At 35.0% G+C, this 27,980-nt stretch overlaps 1 pseudogene; it reads right to left on the reverse strand.

Annotated features, from left to right (window-relative positions):
* Nucleotides 1-22,892: 22,892 nt before the first annotated feature.
* Nucleotides 22,893-27,385, reverse strand: LOC132680324 (casein kinase II subunit beta-like; annotated as a pseudogene).
* Nucleotides 27,386-27,980: the final 595 nt, after the last annotated feature.

Here is a 27,980-nt window from a genome sequence, read left to right on the forward strand (position 1 = left end):
GAAATATTTCTAGAAATTGGATTTCTCTTTGTATCCAACAATTTAACCTCTCTCTCTCAATGTAAATAAATAAGATTTACCAAAAAAAAAAAAAATATTTAAATAAATAAATAAATAAAAAAGTACTGATGAGGAATTTAATCCCATAAGATAAGTAGTTGAAAACATCATTTGCTTAGAAAAAGAAGAGTGGAAGACTAAAGTCAGAAGTTGGGTAGAACAATATTTAAGAAGAGAAAATAAGGAAAGAAAGCCAAGGGGATCAGTGAATTAAAATAATTAGGAAATGGCATTCATCCTAGAAAGGAAGAAGTAAAATTATCTCTGTTCACAGATGACATCATCTTATATGTTGAAAACATTAAAGAGTCCACAAAATTCTGTTAGAACTAAATTCATTCAGCAAATTTTAAGGATACAAAATCAATACACAAAATCAGTTGTGTTTCTACAAATTAACAATAAACAATATAAAAAGGAAAAAAAAAAAAGAAAAGAATTTCCTGTAGCATAAAAAAGAATAAAATACTTAGAAATAAACTTAACCAAGGAGGCCAAATAATTGTGCACTGCAAACTATAGAAACTTGCTGTAAGAAATTAAAGAAGACACAAATGAATAGAAAGACATTCCATGTTGATGGGTTGGAAGATTCAATCTTATTAAGATGTCACTATTACCCAAAGTGATCCATCTACAGATTTAATATAAGCTCTACCAAAATTCCAAGGGTGTCATTTTTTGTTGTTTTGCAGAAACAAAAAAAAAATTCCTAAAATTCATACAGAATCTCCAAGGACTTCAACTATATATTCACATAAGTATATGTGAATATATAGTTTTCCTAGTGGTACTTGGAAATAATGGAAAAAATGTATATCTACATGCAGAAAAAAATGAAGTTGAAATACGATTTGAAACCATTCACAAAAAATCAATTCAAAATGAATTAAACACCTAGATAGAAGTACAAACCATTCAGAAGAAAACAGAGAGGAACATCTTCTAGACACTGAGTTTGGCAATGATTTCTTGGATTGGATACTAAAAACACAGGCAACAAAGGTAAGAATAGGTAACTTGAAGTACCTCAAAATTTAAGACTTGCATGCATCAAAGAACACAATCAACATCTTTAAAAGGTTACCTATCGAATAAGAGAAAATATTTACAAATCATATATTTATTTGGATATACAGAATATATAAAGAATTTCCAAAAACTCTACACCAAAACACACCAAAAAAAATCCAATTAAAAATGTTGCAGCATCTATAGAAAATAGTGAGGTGGTACCTCAAAAAAATAAAATAAAAAATAATGTTACCAGATTATCCAACAATTCCACTCTTAATATATATCCAAAATAATTGAAAGCAGGTACTCAAATATATATTTGTACACGCATGTTCATAGCAGCATTCCTTACAATAGCTAAAAGGTAGAAAAAAAAACCAATTGTACAATAGATGCATGGATAAGCAAAATATTGCATGGAATATTGTACAGCCTTAGAAAAGAAGGAATTCTAACTCAACAGCATAAATGATCATTGAGGACACCGTGTTAAGTGAAATAAGCCAGTCACAAAAAGATAAATACTGTATAATTGCACTCATAAGAGCTACCTAAACTAGTCAAGTTCATACAAACAGAAAGTAGCATGGTGGTTACCAGGCACTTTTTTGAAAGGAGAAAATGTGGAGTTGTTTCTTAGTAGTTATAAAGTTTTAGTTTTATAAGATGAAAAGAGTTCTGGAGATTGGTTACACAACAACATGAATTTATGCATAACTACTGAATTAGACACTTAAAATGTAAGAAACTAAATTTTTATGTGTATTTTACAATTAAACAAATATGGAAAAACTGAATAAAAATAAAATGAGAAAGGTAATAGTGTGAAAATCAATATTAGCTATGTTTTCAAAAAGTCAAGAATGGATAATGTTTTTAAGAATAGGACTCAGGTATCAACTTTAAATAATTCTTATTAAAAGACTATATATTTTAATATACATATTAAAATAAATATATATAGTATAACTACTAGATATATTATATATCTAGTATATATAGTAGATATATATACTAGATATATATAGTATATCTACTAGATATACTATATATATTAGTATATATATAGATATATAATATATATATAATATATAATATATATATTATATATATATTATATATATAATCTATAAGTATAATATATATATATATTAGTATATATATAGTAGTAGATATATCTACTAGATATACTATATATATTATATCTAGTAGATATACTAGATATCTAGATATACTACTAGTAGATATACTACTAGATAGTATCTAGTAGTATAACTACTAGATATATATATATCTAGTAGATATACTACTAGATATATATATATATATATCTAGTAGATATACCTACTAGATATATATATATATATTATATATAATATATATTTATATGTTTGATATATTTAATACATTAATATATTTTAACATATATTTTAATACATATAGTGATATAATATATGAAGTGATAAATCCATACCTAAAACACTTCTAAGAACTAAGATAGAGGGCTGAAATCTATACTATATTTATCTATACCATTGTCTTTATCAAAACAGTTTCAATGGTATCCTGGAAAGAGGAAGGAAAGCTATAATTATCGGGGAAGGGAATGAGGGTTAAAAATGAATATAGTCTATTAAAAATACTATCAGAATGGAAATATGGAATCACAAAATCATAGGTATAAGAGCAAAGGCAAACATTATTCAAAGCTTAGGTAACTAACTAGGGTTGTGTTTTATAACTTGATTTTACAGGCTGCCAATGAATGTTGCTTAGATAGCACTTTCTCTAGGAAGTAGCTATTGACCTTTCCATTGTCCTCGACTTGGCTGGATCATCCTGTCAACGTTGTATGTAACCCGTCATAGAACTTATTATAAGCCTTTGTAATTTCTTGCTTATTTCCCCCTCGAATGACTTCTGTTGAAGGCAGAGTTTATGTCCATCATATTTATCATCGTATCTCCAGTGCCTGGCACAGAATTCAAAACAAGACATGTGAAAAGTGATGCCTTCCAGTTTAAAGCCTTAAATTAAGAAAACAGAAAATATGCGTTCATTTAGAAAAGATTTTTATGCCAGGGCATAGGATGAAGGAGAGAGAGAATTGAGAATGCTAATGAAAGGGTCAATGAAATGACCCACCATACACATAATTTAATTATGGCAGGAAACAAAATTTGCTGTAAGCTGCTCAAAGACTCTACGTTCTAAGCAGCTAAAAAATTAGTGAGAGTACCGTGCGATTGAAAGATTTGTGACAATAGATGAAAGCAATTCTGGAGTCAGTTTATGAGTTGGCCATCGAGAGTTCAGCTAAAGTTTAAAGCAAAAGTTTAATGAAATATAAAGAAAACCAAAATGAGTCTAGAGCATTATAATTGTATACACCGAGGCATTACAGTCTTCACAAAGACAACAAGACTTCTGAAATACAGCCTTCTAGTTTCTCAGAGGTACACACACAGGTATAAACCAATTTAAATGATATGATGAAAGTCACTGTATCTATTTGTCACATTTAATATGCTACTTATTTTTAAGCATACAATTCTTGGTCCAATTTTTATGGATCATTTTCTATTAATAGGTTAAAATTTATTTATTTGTCAAGGGCCTGGAAAAGAATATTTTAAACATTTTAACATTTTTTTGACCAATACAATATGTAGTTTTATGAGTTTAGGTCAACTACAAAGTTACAGAAAACACAATCATCAACAAGACAAGGCTGTCATTCTCTCTGGCACCAACTGCAACTCCAGGGTACTCGCTGGAGAGATTCTCAGAACTCGGTGTAGTCTGGTTATGGCTTGTTGAAGGATGGATGGATACAAATTAAAAGCAGCCAAGGAAAGAGGCACAGGGGTAGGATGTGGAGAAGCACTAAATGCAGAGTTTCTTCCCTGGTGGATTCCTGAGGTGTTACTTTCCTGGTGTCGATGTGCAGTAATACAGTAAGGTTTCAGCATTGTCAACTAGGGCAGCTCCATTTTAGTCTCCACTTGTTTCTGGGGTTCCACTTACTCCCTGGTTGATCTCAGTCTCCATTTCAAATGGTAGAGTGTAACCCCAAACCCTAACCTATGTTACCTCGTTGGTCTTTCTGTCCTGTTCAGCCCCACCGTCATTGGGTGAGGTTGGGTCTCTCCACAAATATACTCCTGTCAGGTATGACATTTCAGAGGAAATTAACTCCCTGAGGCCAATAGCAAAGACCAGCACTCTTACAGGATAAAGTTAAATTTCTTACAACTCAAGTGCATTTGCCAAAGGTCCACATTTATGTTAACCTTTTAAGTATTCGCAATAGTGATTCCCTAAGATTTCAGACAATATTGTTTGTAAAGTCTCTCGTTCTTTTTATTCTTCTGAAATATTAACAAGTGCTTACTAGGAATAAGGACAAAGATAGAGCCCCAAAGGAAAAGATAGTATTTGGACACAATCCCATTTACATGTCAGCTCTAAGATGTGGCTTGCCTGTTCAGTGTCCTTGGCTTATCATAGAGTTAATTAAATTTTGTGTGTTTTCTTTGTAATCCTTCGTGCAATGTCTCTGATTAACCTTCTACGTTTTTCGGCAATAATTTAAAAAATAGTGTAGTTAGCTCATTTCTATTGCATGTGTTCTTTGGTATTAGAAAAATCACTGACTTTGTAGAAATTAAATCTAAATATTTTTATTAGCCATAAATCTTATATTTATTTAGCAGAGGCCTTGCCATCATGGGATGTTTTTCTATTAGAAACTTTGACAAATGGGTTGTAACCATAGAAATGATTTGTGAGACAGCAGGAGTAGCCAAAATAGATTAAATTAATGTGTTAGGTTTAGTGTTCACACAGCATGCTTTACTTTAATTGATTACTCTATGGCCAAACTTAAATTACTAATATCAGTACTGATAGAAGAAAATGAATATTTAATAAAACACCCTTTGTTTCATAGTAGCAGATTAATCTAAGTGAAAAAGCTATTATTTGTAATAAGCTTTTAAGGCTACTTTGATATCTTGAATACATGCAAGGTTAAAGTGCTCATAAATACAAAGAGCAGGATAAGTTGAAATAATTTAATGAAAAGTCTCTGCAATTAACTTTGAATTATGATCCATTTGGATTTTAAAATTAAGTAATATACTTAAATTGAGAAGAAGTGGCAATAAATTGTCTCTAGCTTTGAAATGGCAGGAGACTCATTTATCAACGGGTTATTCAAAATAAAATTGTATCAACAAAAATAACAGAATGAGTAAGTAGAAACCTGATTTATTTATGAATTTTGTAATGAATACTTAAAGTCCACTGATTCTTGCATGTAGATAATCTCAATGCAAATAATTCATAGATAATGTAGGTTTAGTTTCCCTATCATCAATCATCTTCATTATCATTAATACAACAGGTTTTGGAATAAAACTCAAGTATATAGCATTAAGGAGTAGCACAATGGTACTAAAATTAAAAATAAAATTATGTAACTAAGAAAGAAACTTTGTAATACTGAGATTAAAAATAGCGTAATGTTCCAGGTAAGGGGGAAAAAAAGACAAATTTTATGTAATCTTAAATAGTATCTTATTCAACTCCCAAAGATAATTTCATTGTGTATTTGTTTAAATCCCTTAACCTGGAGATGTGTTACAAAAAGGATTCTGTGTACGCTGTAAGATCAAAAGTGCGTAATACTCTAGCGACTCTAGGTTTGTTGAACCTCAACTGCGTCTCCGGCTCTATGGATTTTATTCCATTACATGCTCAAATTGAAAGTCAATGCTTGGGGAAAAAATAAATTCCTGGTTTTTAGCCCTCTGGTCCTCCCGAAATGACTGAATTAGGGGATGGAAACATCACCAGTGAAAACCAGAAGGTTCAAGCAAAGTCACCTCAATGCGAATGCACCTGCAGCCACCCGAGCGAGGTCCCAGAGGTAGAAAGACATCACACTCAGTTTAATGTTCCGCTGTTGCAGTCTTGAAATCCTGAAGAATTTGTGAACAAGGAGAACTCAGTTTTCTTTTTGCATTGTGCCTCTTGAATTCTATAGCCAGTCCTGAGTTCACACAGCCATAGAGAGCGTCAAACCTGTATGTTACATCAGCGTGGAAGACTGTCATGTCTTGGTCAAGAATGGACTGACTGGGCACAGTTGCTGGCCATGTGGCTTTAAATGAGCCACTGACTTCAGGAGTACTTGACGGGAACATGACTCTTCTCTGACACTCAGAATACGCCCATGACTTTGTGCTTCATTCCTTTATAAAACACAACTGCTAATTTAGGCTGGCTCTGTGGAGAATATTCTCCATGGCACAGTGGTGAAGACAGCCTTCTTGATTTAATAAAAGCAAACAAATAAATAACAATAATAAACAGGAAGAAAGAGAAAGAGGTGTGATATCAATATTAAGTTGAAAAAATGCAGGGGGAAATTATGTTGAGTATAAAGAGGATTATTTTCTGAGGACAAATGCATTATCTACAAAGAATATGTAAGAGTATGAGCAGTAAACACATTTAAAATAATGAAAATGTGATGAATACAGGTATTGCAATCTAAGTGGAAATCTTTAAGTCACCTCTCAAAGTTATATCAAACAAATCCATAGAAAAATCTGAAATAATATATATTTTTAAGAACATAATTAACTAGTCTGAGTTAATAGGCTTATATGGAATTTTAAAATTAGGTCAGATAGACATGTAAAGAGTTCCCAGATGTCTGGAAAATATTCAAAATTTATGTTCTCAAAGCAATAAATAAACTTTAATCAATTGTTAAGAATGGAAAAAGTCCACAGTACCAGGCCTCGGTGCAATAATTCATGAATATAATAAGCTTAATGCCACAATGACCAGTAGAAAATTATAATACAGAACTCATCTAAATAGCTCTAATTGCTCTGAAAGGAAATGAAAATTACAATGAGTGTTTAGGAATAAAGAACTTACAGAACCCTACATACCAAAATACATAACGTATGCTTAAAGCTTTAGTCAAAGAAAACATGAAAAGGTATACAATCTATCAGTTTAAAACATTTTATTTTTTTTTATTGAGATATAATTGACATACAACATTATATTAATTTCACAGGTACACCATAATGACCGGATATTTGTTTATATTGGGAAATGAGTGTCACAATAAGTCAAGTCAACTTCCATCAACACATACAGTTACAGAAGTTTGTTTTCCTTGTGATGAGAACTTTTAAGATCTATTCTCTTAGCAAGTTTCAAATATACAATACAGTATCATTAACTATGGTCCTGATGTTGTGCATTATGTCCCCATGACTTATTTTATAACTGCAAGTCTGTACCTTTTTGACCCACTTAACCCATTTAACCCACACTCTATCCAGTTGTTTCATTACTAACAAGAAGCAGTGAATATATATCATGTAATTATTAAATTGCAATTAGTTTATTTAAAAAAATTGATAGAAAACGAACTGAAGGTATAAATAGATACATTTTAATGAGACCTTATTATATGCCAACGCTGGTCTACATATATTACCCGAATTATCAATTTCAGTCTTTAATGATACTATTGTTGGCCACATTTCACCTAGGAAGAAACTCAGGCACAGAGATGTCAAGTAAGTCAAGGGCACACAGCTGTGTACCTGGAAGAGGGGGTTTACGAATAAAGTCAGTCGAGGTCCATAACCTGGGCGTTTATTGTTTAAGCGCTACCCCTGATATATAATAAAATAGGTCATACTGACCATACTCATCAAACCTTGTTCCGAATTCTTTACATGTTTTAATGACATACTAAATGGATTAAAAAATCATAAGAAAACATGTTGTGCTATACCCACATGAAAGAGACTTCTATTCTTTCAATAATAATTTCAGTCTTTTTGGACATAAACTATTGTCCAGTACGTTTTATTTTAAGCTTTGAAGGTCATTTTAGCTGATGTTCCGACCCCAACTGGTGTTCTGACCCCAGCTATATTTTTTGAGGGACAGTGTGGGAGGAGGGAGGTGCACTGGAAGTAGATGCAAATGAAGACCTCGTGGAATCCATGGGAGCCCACAATCCTGGAATTATAAAAGGCACATGCAGTGGACCCTGGAAAATTAAAATTATGGGTAAGGACACACACTAGCTTTAATCTTTTCAAGACATCGTCCTCAGCACCTCTGCCTGGAGCACCATCAAAGCTGTCACGGCAAGAGCTACCAGGGCAATTACACCTGCCACCACTGTAATAACCCAACACCCCAAACTCTCCCAACTCCTCAGCCAAATGCCCCATTTGGCAAGGTCACATTAAAAGAGAGACTGTGCTATTGGTTAAGGTAAGAAGCATAGAATGGGCTTGGGAATCGTTCTCTGTCATTTCCATGCACATGGTAATGCCCAGGCAGCACACAAATCCACAAACAACTGAAGCTCACATTGAAAAATATGTGGTGACTCGTTTGTTTCTCTTGCTTTCTTATAAGATTTATAGGAGCAGAAATAATTAGTTTTCAACACGTTACCTAAATGATTTGGTTTAATTCATTAAACATTTGATATAAGCGTGTTCACAGAATTGGTGAATATTTAAATGGCTGATGAGTGATGAACTTTATAGAACACTTCTACCAAACAAGAAAGGCACATCAAAGACATCACAGAGTAATAGCATTGTATACGGCTTAATACAGATCTTCTTTTTATATAATCCATAATGGACCAGCATAGTTTATAGTTTGCCTTGACTGTCATCAAAATTAAAAAGAAAAATCGATTCATACTGAAAGAGAAAAAAAATAAGTAAATGTATTGCTTTTGTGTTGCTGACATCGTGTACCATTCCTTGCAAAATGAAGAATGACAAATTGAAAATTACATGACCTGTGAAATACACTATCATTTACCACAAGCCCTCCTGTGAAGATTTTATATAGTAGGATAAATAGTCTGTCAAAAACAGAAAGAAATGACTTATAAAACTGTCATCTAGTTGAGTGGCAGATTTTTGTAGGAATATTTTTAATAAGAATGTTGAGTTGTATATATTATATATATATAATATATATTATGTATCTTTTTTTTTTTTTTTATATTATGTATCTTTAATGATCTGGGTGCTAGCTGTAAATCCTTACAAAGAAAAAAGCATGCAGAAAAGAATATCTCTTGTGAAAATGTAGTTAGTTTATAAGTTGGATCATGTAGTAAATATACATGGGCTTGAATCTGCATAAGGAGTGGATTTGAAAGGAAAAGTTTAAAATTGTTATTCTGTTTCTTAGAATCAAAAGAAGAGAAAAAATGCTTTTGTACAATTGGGAGTGGGAGATATGTGAGTGGATATTTTCTAAACTACTTTTAAAATAAGTTTCTAATAAAATGGAATTCATATTTCCACAGCTAGTGAGGGGAAAAAAAACAAAATAAAACTGTGTGGACAGATAAAATAACACAAGGGAAATACGGAAGTCACTATTTCAAAAATTTTGTATTGCATTATGTAGAAACTGTATACAAACAAATAAAATATAATGCATTGTACTTGTATGTAGCTCCAGGGGTGTTTTAATTCAGAAACTTCCTTATCTCATAGATTCCCGTGGATGTTTCACATTTGCATTCTGTTTTAAAGAATTTACAATGGAAATCTTCAAGTTGCCTTGAGGATGAATTAAATTAATTTATTACGTCAAAGTTCCCAGGGAAAAGATTTCGTAAGTGAAACAGGAGAATTCAGTTTGCTTATTTTACTGACTTAGGAGGACACACATATAAGTTTTGAAAATTTGAATTACAAGCAAGATTGTCTGAGAATTCACTTGTCTTCCTCTTTTTTGATTAGTTTGGGAACTAATCAACTCACAGACATTTCTTCAAAGATAATTCCATCTTTTTAAAATGTTTTTTTTTTAATTGATTCTTGAGAAAGGGAGAGAAAGAGAGAGAGAGCTCAATCTCCAGAACCATGAGTGCATGACCTGAGACCATGACGGAAACCAAAAGTCAGACGCCTAACGGAATGCGCCACCCAGGTGGCCCAATAAATTCCATAATTTGCTGGATTTCTTAATACGGCTTCTGGATTATAATGATTAACTTGTATATTAAAATCTCATGTGTGGAGAGATGATTTTGGTCCCAATCAGGATGGTGGGATTGGTTGTTCAGTAGACCCTGAGGTGGATGGTAGCCAGGAGGGTGGCACTGCCTGGTGAGGGACGTGGAGGGATGATCTTGTAAACTGTGGGTCGTCAAAAAAATGCACACGTGGTCTCAGCACCAGAACATCAATTACATTGGTGATCCATGATGCCTGGATCTGGAGCTGGCCTTTCAACCATTTTATTCTAATATTGTATTGATTTATTTTTTGCTTCTGTTAATTCCATTCTTATAAAGTTCAAATTTTTTTCCATGTAGCATTGATCAATCTGTCAAATAGGGGTATAATTTTCAAAACTGCCTTTTGGCTTACTTTTGCAATAACAGAATGTTGTTTTCTTCTTCAAAAGATCAGCCATTGGAACTATAGTCACACATTTTTTTTTCTTCTCAAATGAAGATGGTTTTATCATAAACAGTAGTTTTAAGTTGCAGCATGCCTTACACTTGACCTATATATTATCCTTACATTTTTGTCAGTTGGATTCTTTCAATCTGTCTTCTCGAAATAATGCTGATTTTTCCATCACGGACCAGACAAGAGGTAAACCATGCTGCAATTGCAATGGGGACAATTTACCAAATGAATTGATACCTAAAACAATGAATGGAGTAAAGAATGCAGTACTATCAAATCTAGAAAGCAGCCACTATCCCCAGGCTGATACATAGTACAGAATTTCCTCCCTTATCTCTACCCTCCACCCCATGCTGGCGCTCAGACCTCAGTGGGGAGGGCATGACTATCGCCCAGAGAGTGGAAATGTTCACTGAGGCTTAGGACGTTGGCAAGCAGTGGACTGCCTCCTTCTTGCTGGAAGAGGAATCTAATGGGGAACTACATTTGGTGGGGGTGGTGTTGAACTTGCAGAGAAGTTGTCAGAGGCACCCAATGAAATGCTGCTTAACCGAGGTCCCGCAGAACATGCTGGAAAACTCCCTTCAGGATGCACTGAAGCTTACTCCAGCTTTCGTGTCCTGAACACAGGCTGAGCACCTCAGTGGCAAGAAAAGAAGGCAGAAGAGAACCAAGGAGCGTGTTCCTCCTGCAGTTCCTCCAAGGCCCTCTACTACATGCCTTAACTCCTTGCCAACTGGCAACGTAGGGATGCTTACAAAAATTAACCATCCAAGACTTCATATACCATTGTAAGTAATTTGAAAGTTTGTATGTTATTATGAAGACATTGGAGAGAAATGAATGGTCTCAAACACAGTGAGGCTGAAACATTTGTGGCCAAAATATTAGTCTTAAAAAGTCATGAAGATATCTGCAGATTACAAAGACAGGAAAAAGAAGATACCAACAAAGGGCCAACATTAATGAAATAGAAAATGTACTGTTAAGAAATCAATTAAGTCGGGACGCCTGGGTGGCTCAGTCGGTTAAGCGGCCGACTTCGGCTCAGGTCATGATCTCGCGGTTTGTGTGTTCGAGCCCCGCGTCGGGCTCTGTGCTGTTTCAGATTCTGTGTCTCCCTTTCCCTCTGACCCTCCCCTGTTCATGCTCTGTCTCTCTCTGTCTCAAAAATAAATAAAAACGTTTAAAAAAAATTAAAAAAATAAATAAAATTAAAAAAAAAGAAATCAATCAAGTCATGTTTAAATGTAACACAGCAGAACAAAGAGGAAAGAAAGATGTTTAAAATCAATTTTTTGGGGCAAATCACACATCGATACAAAAAAATTGACAAACTCTATCCCAGTCTCACAGCATAAATAAAATTATATTCTGGGTGAATTGCCTATCTGAATGTAAGAGGTAAAATATTGAAGCTTCTTGAAGATAATCCTGCAAAATAGCTTCATGATTCTAAATCAGGCAATGTTTCATTTCATTTTAAGTTTGTTTATTTATTTTTGAGAGAGAAAGGGCGAGAAGGAGAGAGAACGCACAGTGGGGAGGAGTAGCGAGATAGAGAGAGTCCTAAGCAGGTTCCACGCTGTCACCACTGAGCCCAAAGTGGGACTGGAATTCACAAACTGTCGGATCATGATCTGAACCGAGATCAAGAATCAGATGCTTAACCAAGGGAGTCACCCAGGTGCCTCCAGGCAATATTTTATTAAACAGGACATGTAAAGAATAAGTAAAAATTTAAAATATCAATAAATAAGACTATATTCAAATTGAGAAATTTTGTCATTCAAAATATACCACTGAGAGTTAACAGGCAAGACAGTGACTGAAAGAAAGTATTTAGGTATTTACAATATACGTAACTCATAATGACTTTATATCCAGAGTTTTTATATGTGCATGTGCTTGTGTATGAGGATGCGGGTGAGGGTGCCTTATTTTATTGTGCTTCACTTTACTGGGCTTCAGAGTACTGCATTTTTGACAAATTAAAATTTGTCTGAACTCTGTGTTGAGCAAGTCTGTTGATGCTATTTTGCAACAACGTTTGCTCACTTTCTGTCTCTATGTCACATTTTGATAACTCTCACAATATTTCAAGCTTTCATTGTATTATATTTTTGATAAATATTATTTATTTATTTTTCAGGGGGCAAGAGAGAGAGAGCAGGGGAGGGACAGAGAAAGAGGGAGAGAGAGAACCCTGAGATCATGACCTAAGCCGAAATCAAGAGTCTGACGCTTAACAGCCTGGGCTACTCCAGCGTCCCTCATTGTATTAGATTTGTTATGGTGATCTGTGCTTAGTGATTAAGACTCACTGAAAGCTCAGATGATGGTTAGCATTTTTGAGCAATAAAGTGTTTTTGATGAGATATGCATATTTTTTAAAGGCATAATGCTATTGCACACAAAAAATACTACAGTATTGTCTAAACATTGCTTTCACATGCACTGAAAAACTAAAAATTCATTTGGCTTGCTTTATTGTTGTATTTAGTTTATTGAGGAGGTCTGGAACAGAAGCTGAAATATCTCTGAGGTATAGCTGTATACACCAAGACAACACTTGCTCAGTTATTTCACAAAGAGGATATCCAAAAGGTCAGTACAAATATGCAAATAAGTTAAATATCATTTGTCTTCGGGAAATGAAAAATAAAATCATAGATATTATTAAACACAGACCTAGTTAATTATATTAAGTATTGAATAGCGTGTTCTATTGAATAGAACTGGACCTCTGGGATAAATACTTTGAAAAATTTTTGCCACTGAGCGTATGCATTTCCTATGAGTCAGTTATTTCAGTTCTAAATTCACATACATCTGACATACGTGCATATAGGTCTCAAGACACAAATATAAGAGTGTTCTTTGCTGAAAGATATGAAATCATCCCAAATTCCCATCCAAAGTAGAGTTGAAAAACATTATGGTATATTGACCCAATGATAGAGTAATATACATCAATAAAAAAGGAATGAGTTGTGTCTACGCAGCAATGTGATGAGACTCAATAAGATAATAAGGTACAAAGAACAAAATAAGGTAAAGCGAAACAAACTCACAATGTACAGTTCCATTTGTATAAGATCAAAAAGTGGGTAAGCTCATTTAGAAGCCAAGACCAGATTAATTTTAGAGTAAGGAGTTGTGATGCCTAGATGAGGGCAGGAGGAAGTTTCTAGAATGCTGATAATAGTCTGTTTATTGACATATGTGTGTTCATTTTGTGCATATTTTGGCACATACATGATACTTCAATTTTTTTTTAAATTTGCAGATATTAGGAAAGAAATGCAAGTACAATGAGTAGCACTTGCATTTAGATATTTTGGACCTCATAGAGAAAGCTTTCTGTGCCCATCTTCTGTCACTGCTGAAGCAGTGGTGTATACAGAATAACGCATTCATTTAGATATCAAGTAAACAATGCGTCCAGCAATTGCAGAAGGAAGGTATATGACGACATAGTGCCGGGGCAGAGACAGAGGTGAGCAAATGCAAAAAGGTCAGTTCTAAAAATTCTGACTGTCATGATGGTGGGACTCTGGTGGGAGCATGGGAGCCACCTTGGCTCTAAGTAGAACAGCTAATTCATTTCTATGGGACATGGATTATTTCTAATTTTACTTCTAATTACAAAGGTAATAAGAGCTCAATGTTGGAAAAATGGAAACAGAATAGGGTAAAATAGTCATAACTGAGACTCTCAAAAGAGTTATAAAATTCACTTTTATAAGATGCATATATATATATATATATATATATGTATATATAGGGAGAGAGAGAGAGAGAGAGAGAGAGAGAGAGAGAGAGGATACTATATTCTAGATTGTATAGATTGCAGTAAATTATTTTTTAGAGGATAATACTATAATATGTGTTTATATCCAGTAATGTTAAGTCCTTCTAGTTTTCTGGTTCATATGATAGTCTTGCCTACATTTAGTTCTTTGAGTTTTCATGTAAATTTTAGATTTAATTTGTCAAATTTCACACACACACAAGGGATTTTGAAATTTCTGACATGTTTTGGTTGTTTAACATTAAAGGAAATGTAATTTGGTGGCCTTTTTTTTTGTTTTACGTATTCCACATATATCATTTTCATATCATTAGAATAATATATTTTATTATATAAGAAAAAGTATTATATCCTAGTTTTGAAATTGTTTGCATTTTGTGGAACCACAATAAACAGCTCTTTGCATAAAGGTGATACAAATTGTTTTTAGGGTTTTCCAGTATGGTGTTTACAAGATATTAAAAAACAAAATCCAACTACATACATTTGAAAGATCGTATTAGCTTCATTCAATGATGCATGAATCGGGCAGCATCCCACCTAGCAGATAGAAAGGAGCTTTGGGGAGCAGTTCAAAACGAGAGACTTTTGTAGGTAGAAGGTAGTGGGGACAAGGAAGTCATCCAAGCAAAAGGTGAATTTGTTGTTATAAGATCGCTGTCTTGCAGGGCATGGTGGGGGTCTATTCTATTGGGTGAATTACCTCGCTAGGGCTGACCAAGTAATTCCTGATTGACTGCTATAAGATTCCATTTCTGGGAGAACCAAAACCGTAATTAAGTATTTGTGTCATTTGGGCCTTGGTATAAGTGACCCCATTTGGGGTCTTGTTTTTAAGAAAAGTGAACCAAGTCAAGGGACCTGCACTATGAAACCTCTCGGATAATTGTTGTTTTGTGTATCATTTCCAAATATTTTCCATTTTAACCATCAGCGCATGTGATTAAGTTACAGACTATTACTAGGATCGTATGCCATAACATTAATTTTTCTTTGTTTTGATCCAAAATATCATTAAGTATTATCTTTCAGACCTTGAAGAGAAAGATAGTGTTGTGTGTGTGTGTGTGTGTGGGTGGGTGGGTGGGTGGGTGGGGTTGTGTTTTGTGCTTCTGAGAGCCAGAGAAAGACAGACAGAGACAGAGATACCAAGGATTATTACATGACTGCATGACTACAATTCATTTTTATTTTTTTGCTATGTAAATAATCAAAATGCTAATTATTTCCTGGAAAATCTAAATATTCTAAATGATGCATATTATACTTTTATACATTTAATATAATTCATTATTTTTATTATTGTCAATTAGCTTAGATAATGTACACATAATTAAAGGGCTATGATGCAAGGCTCTCTCCAGAACTGCATGGAGTAGGTTATTTTATAGCAAGTAATTGTAATGCGAACATGCAGGAAGTTTTTCTAAAAGCATAAATTCGAGTATATTAAAATAAGTTTCAAATTTTCTTTTCCTTGGATGAAAGCTTCTTTTGTAGTGCAAATGGATTTTAATTAGAAATCTACATTTAAAAATCATATTAAAGGGACACTATTTTTACTGAGCTATGCCAGGGGGTAAATAATATTAATGCTAAATACATATCTTTTAAGAAAAGAATAAAATGAACTGTGATATGTCTTTGTTTAAGCACAAAGTTCCAATACTGTGCAATTGTCCTTTGAATGAAAGTTGAATCACATTTTCTTTATTCTAGCATCAAATCTGAGCATTTCAAGAGGTAAACAGTGATACTTTGATGCTTTGCTTCAAAGCATCCAGAGGAAATTAATCAAATTAATCCATTCTTCTTCCTACTGGCAACAAAAATTATTCGCCGCTTTGGACTCAGGGCATTTCACAGGACCCTAATGAGTATTGGGAAGGGAGGAAAAAAAAAGTATTAAATGGTGGCATTAAGGATGAGATTGTAAGCTACTCAAATTCTTTCTTTATGCCAGATTGGGGATGTAATGAGTGAAGCAGGAAGCCCCTGGAGGCTTGGAAACATTGCAGAGCGCGCTGCCTGCCTATGGAGGCAGTGGCTACCCAGCATCTGTGGCTCTTTGCCACATTGGAACTCAGTACTAAGTTTGTCAGATATTCCAGTGTTGGTGGAAAAGACAGAAATTTGTAGTTTAATGTGAGCTCTGTCCATTTTTGAACTGTTGGTGTTAACAATGTCCGTGTAAGCAGAACAAAAAAGTTGGGAAGCTCTTCCTTATTAACTGAACAGAAAAACCATTACTTAACCTTGGACCTATCCTACCGGAGACTGTTATAATCAAAGCCCCTAAGAGAATTTAAAAACATTTAAGTGACAACTGTCTCTGAAGACAGTTTTTCCTTGGGGCTATATAAGAGAAAAATTTATTTCTTGCCTGAGACCATTGGTTGAAGACCAAGCAACTTTTTTTTTTTAAGTTTGTTTATTTATTTTGAGAGAGAGAGAGAGAGAGAGAGAGAGAGAGAATACCAGCAGGGGAGGGGAAGAGAGAGACGAATAGAATGAATCCCAAGCGGGCTCCACATTGTTAGTGCAGAGCTCGGTGCAGGGCTCAAACCCACAAACTGCGAGATCATGACCTGAGCCGAAACCAAGAGTTGGACACTTAACTGATGAGCCCCCCAGGGGCCCCCAAGACCAAGCAACATTTAATCATGCAGTTAATATAAGATTGCTTACATATTTTCCAATCATCAAGTGATTGCTATTTACAAGATTATTTTTAGGAGTCACTATAGGACAAGCATTCTCCAAAACAAGAGAGGTTGCTCTCAAAACTTTTATTTTTTTTTTTGCTGAAACTATATGCTCGCTTTCTGTATCTCTTCCAAACCTTTAAAGGGATTCTCATACTTTTTCAAAATTGTAGCTGTAGGGATAGCTAACTTACATCAGCTCTGCAGGCACACTCAGATTCTAAACACAGCCCTGGTGTTTACCCTGAGTCCCGGGTTCCTTGTTGAGAAAATCAGGGTCATTATGGAATACCTCCTAGGCTTGTTCTGAAAATTTTGTAAGGAACTCTTTAAAGCCATCAATGCAATAACTGGAAAACAGGAATTGTTCCATACATCTTGATTATTATTATCTCCTTTCAAGTCACTCTATTTTGCCTGGTTGACATGAAAACATTGTTGCGGGTGTCAGAAGACACATTTTTCTCCCAGTGGAAACTTCACATCTTTCTAGTAATCATCTTCTTGGGGAAAAATAGTATTTTTATTCACTGCCGCTCATTTCTAATGCATGTTTCAGATGACCCCCTTTCTGATCTTTTGAAAATTATCATAAAATTATAAGTGGCTTTGACAATTATCTAGTTATTAGACACAAATGGATACACAGGAACTGAGAGAAATTGAGTGATTTGCCTGGGCCAAAAGTAAATGAATAAATAAATAAATAAATAAATAAATAAATATGCAGAACTGGGGCTAAAAGTTTTGTTTGCTTCTTTCTTTTGCTTCATTTATACATCTCTTTTTGAATATATTTATAGATTAAAAAAATCTTTGAATGTCTTAATTCACAGACTTTATCCATTAAATTGGAAAGAATGGGATACATTCATAAGAGAAAACTCTTATTTATATGGAAAAATGCGTTTTTCAGTTTAGCTATCATGGGCCAAACATCTGGGTACCTGTCAACCGATTTTACATGATTGACATGGTTTGCATTCACATCCAGATGTTTCTGCATTTTGAGATCGACTTTCACACATTGACAATATAAATGATCAATAGAAAATCGTATTTCATGGGCATTATGAATAAAGGTCAACACATTTATTTTGGATCCTCTAAATAAATATTTCTTAAATGTCATATTTGCATAGCATTAAAAGTTTTCAGCAAATGCTTGTGAGGAGTGCCCTTGTGACACTGATGATTGAATACATTATCTTGTCTCTTTCTAATGAAGAAAGCAGTGTATTGCCAACCTTATTTGAACTAAGGGAACCCCTCTGACCACTTCAGATGTCCAAAATGGATTTTATTTTGGAGGATGATATTTTGCTAAAATAATATGAGATTTATCTTTACTGTCCGCTAAAGAAATAAGGAAAATAAAATGCCACGGGAATTGTTATTTTAATGCTGTATTCAAAACAGTAAAAGTTAAATATAGAACTTTGAATTGCTGTCCTCTTTTCTCCTCGGCTGGTAGAATATGTTAGTAGTCTGGAGATTGGGAAATTCAACCTCACACAATACATCCAACTAACGAGATTGCAGAAACATTGTGCTCTCCATCATTTCCTTATCAGTGACAGTCAGTCCATTAAAAGCTCTAACCCCAAGAAGTGAATTTCAGTTTTAAACTTTTGCATTCTGAAAACACTCTTCCCAAGACTGTTAATAGATAAGATGGATGCCACATTTGGTGACAGTTCAAGACACTTACCCTCCCGGAACTGTTTTGAAACCAACAACAGGCCTATTATCTTCTCTTAGAAAGACATTTTATAGTGCTGTTTAGTGAATTGTGAAATTCTGAAAGAAGTTTTATTTACCTGTGTTTTTGTTTCCTCACACAATGTAGTATCATATGTTACAATACAAGCTTGTGATCTACATTTTAATTGCATCTTTTCAGGAAAATTGAATAGATCTACGAAAAACTATCTTCCTCTGGATAGCAGCACTATTTGGCCTTCTGAGAACAGAAAGGTGATGATTTATCCCTGGATCCTTAATATTTTTGGTTGCAGTAAGTTAGGCATGCTCACAACTGAAAGAATTGTAGGATAATCTATGCAGCCTTTCCAGACTTAGTGTTTGTTAATTTTAAGAGAAGAAATTTAACAAACTCAAGCACAAAGGTATGACTTCACCTCCTGACATGGAGGAGATTTGCACTCACACCAAGGTCCCCAGGAAATAACCATGACTATAGGGCATGGCATACTGGGGGAGTTTAAAGTCTTACTATTTGAAGTGGTTTTATAAATCCGAAGGTTTATAAGTTTCCTTCTATGGATGTAGTCAGAATAAGTCAAAAGAATAACTGAATTCAACTCCCAAATTCAGCCCCAGAGATTTCAGAAAACAATAGGGAAAAATTATCTGAAGCAAGTAGGCTTTTGAGAAGACCGGCATCTAGGCCACTGTTCTATCTGTTCCTCCATGAGGATGGGCGATAAGGGCATAAATCGATGTTTCTGGAGCTGTTCAATCGATAACTACTGGTTTGAGATGTAAAATAAGCAAGGAACGAATCAATCGATACTTAGGATCATTTGGTGACACGAAAAGTGCAGAAATAAGTATTGCTAGAAATAGCGATGCAGGAGCTGATTTATAGTCCACATACAATAGGAAATAACACAGGCGATTTTGTATATACCTACTGGAGCAATGTTGTGCCACAGTGACAAAAACACGGTGTACGGGAGAGGTGAGTGCTCGTGTCCTGCCAGGTACAGAGATTAAAATCTGTTCAAAAAATGCAGCAAAGGACAGTTGGCTGAAAATCCCATGTACATCAGAGGATACTAAATAGAAACAGGATCTTAGGTATACTTGAATGAAGTACACGGCATTTAAAGCGGAATCATTTACTTTCAGTAAAAACGGTTCTCATAAGACCTCGGAAGCTAGGAGCACTGTAGAGAGATTGTCAGGGTGAAATTATCAAACAGATCTCAAATATAAAAATTTAATATCGATAATAGCCAACAGTTTGGGTCATTTATTCTCTGTGCAATAGCATGCTGTATGTGGCATATTTTATTTAATCTTTGCAATTAATCTGTAAGGAGACATTGTATGTATGTCAACTTGGCAGGAGAATAAATTGAGTTTAATACAGATTAGGTATCTTTTCTCAAGATTGTGAAACTTGAAAGCATCAGAATGAGGGTCTGAAGCAAGACAGTATATTCCATAACCTATACAGTTAAGAAAGAATTATTCTAGATATTAGTATATGTTATTTGATGCTAAGAGACTCAATCCATCCATCTAGGGTTGGAGGTAACACTAAAAATATTTTTTTAATCAAAATTTTAAGAAAATATTTTTAAATAAATCTAGTCCAAACATAATTTTAATTTTACCTTCACAATGTACTAGAAATATAGTTTAAAACTTTTTTCATAATTCAAGATTATTTAAATTTACATTAATTAAACATGGTAACAGGAATATATGTATGGATAATTAGAGTAAGTTTTTCAGGTAAATTTCCTGTGTCTAACACAAATTGTAAATTTCAGCGAGCAAGAAAAATAAATTGCAGCTCTTGAACAACAGCAGCCTCCTATTATAAACACCATGTGTAATATAACTCTCCATAGTCATAACTGTAAAAACCATTTGGTTAGCACAGTTTTTTCGCCTTTTTTTGGGGGGGTAAACAAGAGAGATACTAAATTTCAGAATGAGGAGCTATGGCTAAAGCTTTTTGTTCTGTATGTCATTAGGATAAATGGTATATAAATATTTCCATGTTCATTCTATGTATTTACAGCAAAGCGTAATGATTAAACTAAAGCTTTGAAATCTGGAAATCACATTTCCCACTTCTTTTCCTCTAAGGGTGTCAGATTAAAAAAAATTATGACTTATGATCTGTGCTTCAATTTCAGTTAAATCAAGACCACATGAAAGAACTAGGTACTGACAATATTAAATTTTTGCACATATGTGACTTTCCAAAACACCACAGCTGTCTGCTCCTTGTTCTTACTCATTTTTCCTTTGCCTCCTCGATTAAACTTTTCAGCACATATCATGTTTATCTTAAAAGGGCCTTGAGTTTCAGTGTTATCATTTCGTTGCCCCATTTACTCTTTAAATGTCCATAAACTGCTGTTCCCCACACCTGTTACAAAGATGCTATTATTATGGTATCTGACCTTGATATTGCTAACTGTGACTCACAGCATAGTATTTACAGGATAAATCCAAACACCTTAAGTATAGATAGGTGCAGAAAAATCTAGTTAACAAAAACTGACGCTTGTAAGAAAAACTAAAGCAAAATGCAGTGCTTAAGCAAATAATATCTCTTGACATACTACAAAGAGTATGAATATTACAGAGTCTATATTCATTGTCACTCACATCGAAGTGGTGAATCCACTGGTCATCTAACTGGCCTGGCTAAATTTTAATGGCTAAGGTCACTCTCCATATAGGCATATTAGTTATTTGCCCTGAGATGGGATTGGGATGTTGGCTCTCCAACTGAGTGATGCCCTATCTTATCAACCCGATTTGACAGAATTAAGACAATTTTCAATTTAAAGTATTACGCAATCTTTCCTCACTAATATTCATAAATTTTGTCTATACTTGAATATAATTGGATTATTCACGATTTTGAACTTGGCTCCCTATTCCAAGGCAAAAACATACGGTTTTATAGTATATTATAGCAACTGCTAGGTCAAATACCCCAATTTTAGCTTCCTTCCACCTTTACAATATTAAATCTGTTAAACTAATTTCCAGAATGTTTTGGCATATAAATGAATTGAGCTGTGTATTCTTAATCATGTTTATGTGTGTCCATTGCTATTGATACTTTTCTTTGGATTTTATTAAACACCACATTACATTGTGTCAAGTATAAAAATATTTTTTTCCTAAAAAACTGACATATGAACCATGAAATCCATTCTTAATTCTAGAGGACAAACTGCTGGTTACCAGAAGGGAGGTGGGTGAGGAGATAGGTTGAATAGATGATGGCAATGAAGGGGTGCACTTGTGGTGATGAGCGCCGGGTGGTATATGAAAGTGTTGAATCAGTACATTGTACGCTTGGAACTAATACAACACTCTATGTTCACTAACCGGAATTAAAATAAAAACTTAAAAAATCTTTTTTCCTAAGACTTAATTGCCATTTGCAAGTGAGATTTGAGATTTGTGCTTCTAAAAAAAAAAAATGCCATTCAATCTGTGGTGCAACACATGCGAAGTTCATTTCAACCTGTATCCTAGAACAGTTTAAACACGGTGAGACCTGATTTCACATATACAAAAAATTCCTCTCTAAAGCCATATGCTCTCTGAACCTGTACAAAATGGTAGTTTTTGTAGAGTCTAAAAAATTTCTTCAACAACATTTCGTCATCATTATGTGTATTGTTCAGTAGTCTTCTTGTTCCTTAATTAAATTTGCAAATGTATTTTAAAAAGAACAATGAATTGTATTTAATAATTAAATATATTAGCACAGAATTATAAACAACAATGACATATCACCTTGCAATTTCAATATCAGAAGGCATGAAACCCTTCTTATTTTTTCCTGAAGAGATCTGACAAGATTTTATATACATTTTGAATGTGTTTTTTTTCCCTTTTCTTCCACTTAATTTTATAGTCCTACCAAAATAATGAGCCCTTTAATTAAGCTAAAAATTATGGAGGTTCCCTAAAGTGTGGCAGCAAAGGAATGGAGGTATCAGTGACTGAGGGATGGGTTAGATGGGGAATCAGCAAATTGTCTTGACGGGGTTTTTGGAGTTGTCATGACAAGGCCATTGAATGGGTCTTGTAATTGTAAAGCCTGGGCACAAATTGGTTGGTGAGTTTCTTGAGCCGCCATTAGGGATGTGCTATGAAAATTGTATGACAGAAACAGATGACAACATAGGCACAGTCTGTGTGGTGGTGCCTTGATGGTGTCTTGGGTGTGGACATGTCCAGGCGCTTGGCAGAGTAGAGTTTCACTGTGGTCTCATCTGGGACGTCTGAAAGATTGGTGGAAGCATCAGCTGGTTCTAGTAGTCCATGTGGGGCAGTAGCCAAATTCTCCCTGTTGGTACATTTCCAACATCTAGGTGAATCCAAGGTTGGTGAAGATATAGTAGGAATAGATCAATCCATAAAGCATCTGGGATGCCTGCTCAGTTAGGTCGCTCTGGTTAGGGTCGTCTCCAATCTCTTCATTAGGCTCCAGCTGTGGATGGGGAGGCACCTGCTCACTGAGTCCAGTGAGACTGAATTTGTTCTGGATGTAGTCTTCGTGTATTTCATAGAAGAACGCATTGCCACAGAGCCCATAGGACCAGTAACATTAACACTATTTTTCAGATGGTTAAACCACTTACTTTGAATTTATTTATTTTTCCATATCAATTTCCCGATGCTCCTTGGTGTCTATAATTTTGATTCTCTTGACTGTTCTTAAAAGTCTCTGAAAGTTCAGTTACTTGTTTTTCTTTTCATTCACAAAACATGTGATAATTAAAGTTTTTTTCTACCTATTTTAATAAAGTATTTATAAAAAGCAGTACATGGGAATGACATTTTTAATTTCTATGTCCTTTAAAGTTTTTATTAATATAGTATTTATAGAGAAAAGTGCCCATATCAAAAGGGTTCAGCTTAATGGATTGACTTCACAATCAGAAGACAGGCGTTTAGTCAGAGTCAGATCAAAAATGCCATAAGCCTAGAACATTCTCATCCCAATCACTACTCCAGTTAACTACTCTCCTGATTTCTAAAACCAAAGACTAGTGTTGCCCTGTTTGCAATAATGTTAATAAATTATGCATTATGCACATTGTAAATAACTGATGCAGATTTTGTGAATATTCCTTAATTTTTTATGGCTTCTCATATGACTGGACATTTATGTGGTAGTTTCCAGTTTGGGCTGATAAATAATGTTATTATGAAAATTCTAGTACATGCTTTTCAGTGAACTTATGCAGATACTGCTGTTGGGTTCAGGTCTATACGGTGTGGAATTAATGATCTTTAAAAATGTGTGTGTTGTAGATACTGCAAACAGCTTTCTGAACTGGTTTTATGCTGAAGTTTTGAGGACATAATGGACCTTGATATTTGTAAGGAATCTAAAAACTCAGCTTTTCCTTTTACACATTCAGAAACATGTGTGTTTAACTTTATAATATTTTATTTATTTTATTATCTCTTCAGAACCTGAATCAGCAACCCCAGGCCGAATACGCTCTCCTGGTGATTCCCACTGTCTGCTAAAGTTTGAGGATCTCGGCGACAATGCCATCTTTCCCTACCTGGTAGGGTCAGGGATCTTTATTAACGGATTGGTATATTTTTCAATATTTCACCTAGGTTTACAACATAGGTATGACGGGTGCTAAGATTTCATTTTTTATTTTATTTTTTAATGTTCATTCATTTTTTGAGAAAGAAAGAGAGAGAGAGAGTATGAGCATGGGAGGGGCAGAGAGGGGGACACAGAATCCGAAGCAGGCTCCAGGCTTTGAACTGTCAGCACAGAGCCGGATACGTGGCCGAAACTCGTGAACCGTGAGATCATCACCTGATCCGAAGTTAGAAGCTTAACCCACTGAACCACTCAGGCATGCCCAGTGTGGAGCCTAATGTGGGGCTTGATCTCAAGACCCTGAGATCAAGAGCTGACTGAGATCAAGAGTTGGATAGTCAACAGACTGAGCCACCCAGGTGCCTCAAGGTTTTCATTTTAAAATGATTCCCTTTACAGTGTTAACTGTGAATGAATTAAAATGGAAAGTTTAGGGGCACCTGGCTGGCTCAGTCAAACATAGGACTCTTGATCTCTGGGTTGCGATCTGAGATCACAACCGATATTGCGTGTAGAGATTACTTAAAAACAAAACCTTTAACACAAAATAAAATAAAATGAAATGGAGAGTTTACTGAATCAGGGACTTTTATAGTCCAACCACCTCCCCCCAAATGCAAAAGACCTAATAAAGGAGTAATTAGGAAGTCGGTACTTTCCACTTAATTTTTTTGATAACTTTAACTGCTCTAAAAAAATAGTCTATTAATTTTGAAAATGTACTGCATTTTAATCTGCCTGTGCAATGCCTTTGGCAACTTGGACAAATAGTTAATAAGGAAAAGCCATTTTAATCATTTATTAGTTTTAAATATATATATGTAGGTAATAGAGTTTTCTATCCCAAAATATATCTTCTTGTTCTAGAGCTAAGGCTGAGCTATAAACATTGGCAAAGTTTTGTGGATTGTGCTTGAGTTACGAATTTCTAAAACTGAATTATCACGGGACTTTTTGTATCATATTTGGTTTTTCTTTTGTTAAATTTTATTTTTTGTATATGCTTTTATTTGCAGAAAGTGTTCTGGTGATTATCTGGCTAAGTTTTTCAAAAAAAAAAAAGAATAGTTATAGATTTAACAATACAAGAGATGGGGCCCCTGGGAGGCTCAGTCGGTTGAGTGTCTGATTTTGGCTCAGGTCATGATCTCACAGCAGGTGAGTTCGAGCCCTGCGTCGGGCTCTGTGCTGACAGCTCGGAGCCTGGAGCCCCTTCGGATTCTGTCTCTCTCTCTCTCTCTCTCTGCCACTAACCCACTCACATTCTGCCTCTGTCTCTCTCAAAAATAAATAAATAAACATTAAAAAAATAAAAAAAAAACAATACAAGAGACAATTACATATGCTCAAAATAAACACATTCTAATGGGCAGACTGGTGAAATTTCCATTTTAATTAAAATATTTGACCTCAACTATAAATTTGATCTCTTAACAGCTCAACTATAAATGTTATAACTGTCATGAAAGGGATTTGAGAACTACTCCAAAGCAGCAAGGAATAGAATCAAAAGTGTTATTTTTATATCACTCAAAAAATACCAGTTGAGTTCATTAATTCCAGTCTGTCAAAGTCATTGACATGCTGTATGAGACGCAAAAAATAAGTTTGTAGACCTTAGCAAACCAATTTTTATTGTAATCAAGTAATGGTGAATTAGGCCAGCTGAATGTTGTTTCCATACTGAAACTCATCTGCAATATATAAACACAACTTAGGACCAAATTGGTATTGCGGACGATGGATGGGGTTATTTTTTGATAAATAGCAGGATGCGTACTCCTTTTCATATTTTAAAGTGAAGTTAATAAGATTTTATGTTTTTTTTTTCTTGACCTTTGAGACTGTCATTTCATACCTAGTAGATCAATTCAGCACTGGTAACAGAACCAAACAAGTCAGTATACATGTTAAGAAAGGTTTTGATTTGCATGGAAGGTGGTGACAGGAGTGTTCATGAGGTTATCAGACCAACAGGTGATATTGACTGTCAGGAGTGTAGGTAGATAGGACACAGTTTTATCCAGTGAGAATTCTGACGAGAAGGGAACTGAGATTATTTGGGCACAATAGTGTTCAGTGGGAGGAACTGGTCTTCTATCCCATTAGATAGCCCTGCTGTCTGAGACCCTGGTGTGAAGGCACCTTATTAGCTGACTGCATGTCGGGATAGTAATGGAGTCCTGTTATGACTCAGGAGTAACATGAGGGTATGAACAGACATCCTGAGGCTGGACCAGCTGTCATGAGGTTGTATCATGGATGACACGCAAATGAATCGTCAGACTCAGCGGGGGTTTTATTCCAATGAGTGTATGGACAAAGGAATGGGGAATAACCTGAGATTCCTCAGAACAGTTTTAAGAGCTGTGATCTGCTCCTTCTGATAAGCGTTCACGGCTACGCACCGAAGTCTTGGGAATGAAAGAGCCTGCAAACCCTCAACGTCGCCGTGTGAATTTAAAGTTTAGATGTGTGTAAGGAGTTCAATATAACCTGACACCTTTGCTGATGTTTCACTTTGCTGAAGGATGTGGGCACATCCATTCAGTGAGCCCCCAAATTCAGGGAGTTGGGGTGGATGCAGATACAGCTGAGTGCCTGTTCACATGCTTCTCGCCTTGCTTGTCCTCCACTATGAATTCCAGAAGGAAAGAAAGCACACTATTGGTGTCCACATCGGACATACTCACCTTCTGCAATGGGAACATCCTCCTGACATATTGGTGATCATCATCTGGTTGGTGAGCTCTAATGTACAGCTACATTTAGCATTTTTAGGTTGATGAGAAAGGGTCCCCTTTCTCTTTTCCAGCCTGCAGCTCTCCAAGGAAATCAGCTGGTGGTCTGCCAGGTACTGCAAGTTCTTACACAAGTGCTGGATACAAGGGAGCTTGTCCCCCTGGCAACCCCTTGCCATTTTCCTACTCTAACTCGACAACTGAGAACCATCTTTAACGCCTTTCAAGGGCCATTCTTCTAAGAAGAGAAACTGAAATGGCCTGCAATTCTCAGGCATGGACCTGGGGCTAGGGTGACAGCTGGGTTTAGAAGGGAGGCAGAGGGATGGGGAGGTAAAGCTGGAGTTATCCCTCTTGAAGTCTGCAAGGCGTGACTAAAATAGGTCTTCGTGGCATTGGGTTTGCTTTAAACAATTAAAAATTAGACTATTGACCAGCATATTCGTTAAATGTACTAATAAGACTATTGATATCTGTGAAGCTCTTTTTTAATCAAAAAGAGCATTTTTAATGTGCCAAGATATAAATTATGGGTACTTCAGGATTATTGTATCATGGAATTTCCCACAATATTGGATTTTTATGCTCTTTTTAATTATGTCGGCCACTGATATTTGAAGTTTGATTTGTGTTTATAAAGTTTCCTTAAAAGATTCTTATGAGAGCTGAAATGTTTGACAATTTAGAAGTTATAGACACTTTTAGAAGGCAACTTGGTAAGGTACCACATGCTGTGAACATTGCTTTTTGTGCTTTCCAAGTCACACGGGGATG

The sequence above is a fragment of the Panthera onca genome, chromosome A1 (genome assembly GCF_046562875.1).
Source record: "Panthera onca isolate mPanOnc1 chromosome A1, mPanOnc1 haplotype 2, whole genome shotgun sequence".
Classification (NCBI taxonomy): domain Eukaryota; kingdom Metazoa; phylum Chordata; class Mammalia; order Carnivora; family Felidae; genus Panthera; species Panthera onca.